This window comes from Galendromus occidentalis, unplaced genomic scaffold (assembly GCF_000255335.2).
Source record: "Galendromus occidentalis unplaced genomic scaffold, Mocc_1.1 scf7180000077529, whole genome shotgun sequence".
NCBI classification, from domain to species: domain Eukaryota; kingdom Metazoa; phylum Arthropoda; class Arachnida; order Mesostigmata; family Phytoseiidae; genus Galendromus; species Galendromus occidentalis.
In genome coordinates, this window is record NW_003805517.1 from 1,396,277 (window position 1) to 1,399,630 (window position 3,354).

Below are 3,354 nucleotides of genomic sequence, written 5' to 3' on the forward strand. Positions count from 1 at the left end.
ACTTATTTCGGCCGACCGCTCAGGCCGCGCGTCGGACTCCGATTGAGAGGAGTCACTAATAAGTCTCGGGGAGCGAGTGTAGAATTTCGTTTTTTTTCGATTCGGGAGGCCCGAATCTAGGCGGATTCAAGCTTCCAGACCAAAACCGTGATAGTTCCTCAAGAATAGCTCAAGCAGGGAGAAAGTCATCCCGTCCTTGAACGATCGGAAAGCGTTGGCCCACTCAGGAAAAACCCACTAAATCGGAGGATAAGAGCCCGGCCACGCCTTCACAGGCAGCGCATTGGGCTCGACCTAAATGTACATATCTGATGATTTGAGGGTGATGGCGGTCTCTAAACGACCGCGATCCGCAAGGGAGAATCGGCCCGAGAAAATCGCTCTGGCCGATCCTCCTCATTCGGAGCCAGGCTTCGACGAGAATTCCCGGCGAGAGTCCAGAATTCCCGACTAGAATCCCCCGTGGGGAGAGGCGATCAATTTATCCTGGGAGGTGTGGGGGGAGGGTTTCGGAATCCGTGCGCTGCTTCAAGATTTGAGTTATGGGCGCATCCGCAAGATATCGGAGGGGCGTTAGCCTGATCCCTTTCCCTCAGGATCCGCCGCTCCCCATCGGGAATTCGAGCTCCCCCACCCCCCTCATTAGTAGCTCCGGAGTGAAGCCAGCGATTCTATCACGGTATTCTTGTCTCCGCACCCGGGATCCGTGATCAAGCTCAACGGCACAGATCGATCGTGAGTCGCGAGTTAACCTCCGCAATTGAGGCGAATGTTTCGTCTCATCGACGTGGCCCGGGATAGTGATCGTATCGTCCTCAGACTCCAGACTCATGAGAAGGGTCGCCGATATATGTCGTCGGGGTTCGAATGAGGCTGTCCGTCGGCTTCTCGTTTACGGGCGGCTGGAGGACACTCTCATCTTTACTGTCTCGTCTTCGCTGATGAAGTATAGGCAAGAAGATTGACCGTTCAGGACTGGCCGCTGATAGCCGGGATTTAGGCGAGCACCCGATCTCAGCTACACTGGAGAGACGTCGGAGAGTCTGAGTTTCTCGGGGAAAATCTCCGGGAGCGACGCGGTACAAATCTCGATGTCAAGATGAGCGAATCTCCAGGAGAAATTAGCTCCGGCCTCCGCAATCTGCGTTACAAAAGATCCAATCCGGGAAAAGCTCCAAAAGAGGTGTGATGAGAGCTATTCGAATAAACTCCTCCGCTGACGACCGAACCGCTCGCCGTCGAGAACCGGGATGCTCTGTTTAGCTCTAGGGGTCTCCATCCGACAGAAGAAGTCCGGAAGTGATTCTGATCACAGAAACTACGCTCCGCGAATCAATTAGGACGTTATTTGGACCGAATCGGAACCAACTCCGCAATGCCGCCGTCCGTCCTGTCGCCATGCGTTCCTCTTCAAGTACTATTCTGGAAGGAATTACCGTTTCAGGTCAGACGGTAGACAGCACCGAAGGCTGCAATCAGACCAGAGCGAAGGCTCACCGCAATAAGACCCGAGGAATCGCTTTCGAGAACCCTGGTCTCAAGTCACAAGTTCGAGACAAATCCTGTAGTAGGGATACATATATTGGATTCCGCTGCACACTGCCCCGGTGAGACCCACGGCGAGCAATTTGCGGCCGCGAATGGGCTCTCCAATTACACAAACAGGGATGCTTGGATGGAGCGAGTTTCCGTCACCAGAGTCGAGCACTGATTCCGACGGAGAGAGCGGAAAACTGGGGATACTGGAGGAGATCCATTCGACAGGCGATTCTCTCTCTCAGGCGCGTTGCTGTTCCCCGATATCATCGAGAACATATCAGTTTCCGATTCGGCCTGATGGCCGGATTCTTAGAGGTTACGAGATATATCTCGAATGAAAACTGTTTATCCTTGGTTTTCCATGGTCAGAGTCTTATTACAGAGTTATATCCTCATTCCTGGAGTGCGATTTTCCAGGCAGTCGAAATTGCCGGACCTTGAAACTGGTTCAATTCTCAGTGTGCTCCCAGGCCTTGTCGGATCACGTATCCGCGAGACCAGACAACCTCTTGCCCTTTCAGCTGATTCCGATTGCCCAATCTGTCGGATAAATAAACGCTCGAAGAACACTGACGACGAATCCATCGGGGAGGTCAGAGCCGCGCAAAACGTTGGTGAGATCAGGAAATCCGCGAGGAAAACTTCTCCGGAACATTCCAAGTGGTTCTCACTCGAACACTCAGTCAACGACGCAGGAAATCAGCTGTGATGCCCCTTCTCAATCAAGAGTCTCCCTACGCTCCAACGATGTCGGCTCAGATCCAGAGCTGCGAAATACCCGGTAATACAAAGTCCTGACTTTAGACTCTATAAGACCCCAGCCTGTAGGCTGAAGTAACCAATTCTGCTCCCGAATTATTCGGCAAGGCTGTGACGCCAAATGCTAGGGACGGAAGGAATTCCGTGATGAAGCCCTCCGACATCCCCTGGGAACTGCTGTATTGCTTCAATATCGCCGCCTCATTGAGCATGGCTTCCACGAAATGGTCTCACGTTACTCGACGTTCTGAGAGAGGCTTTCGCTCGTATATAGCTGACGCGCAGTGGAGATCGGAGCCGCGTCGCGAGAACGTCTCAAGACCGGGAGAAGTGCCCACAACGAGAGGCCCTTGCAGCCATGGGAGATCCACAGGACTCACTGAAACTCGGAGTCCCCGACCCTTCAGAACTTTCCGTCCGAGGCACCTGCCTACAATACTTCAATCACGGCATCTCGCAATGCCTCCTCCGAAATTCAACTCCTAATGAATGCCTTGTTGCTGACGCTTCACGTTGGATCTCGCTCCGAGTAGTTGAAAATTCCGATAACGTGTCAAATTCATGCTAATAACGCTCCTGACAGTTGAGGGCTTCGAGGAAAAGTTTTCTTCCGAGGAAAAGTCGCACGAGAGGGCCGAACAGACTTGGTTGAGTCGCGAACGATAGAAAACTTGTGTCCGACGCCAGCGTTTGAGTCCGCATCCATACTCGGATGGGAAAGATGCTCTCACGTGTGCGGCTTGACAGAGCCCGAGCGGGCATCGAGGACCCAACTCTCGACAGAAAAAACGTGGGAAGCGCGAGAAGCTGTAGGAAGCCAAGGCACAAGATGAGGCTGACTTCCATACGCCAGCGCCGAGCGCAAGCGACGGGGGCAAACTACTTCCTCCCGGGCAACCTCCTGACCTCCGGGGAAAGGAGAGAGTCCCAGCTCGACTGACAGAGGTCGAGGAGGAATGGTATTACACATCGCGCCGCGCGGCGACTTCAGATCAAAGGCTTTCGGGAGTCGGATGAACTCTTGCTTCGAGCTCTCATTTCCCCCCTGCATATGCA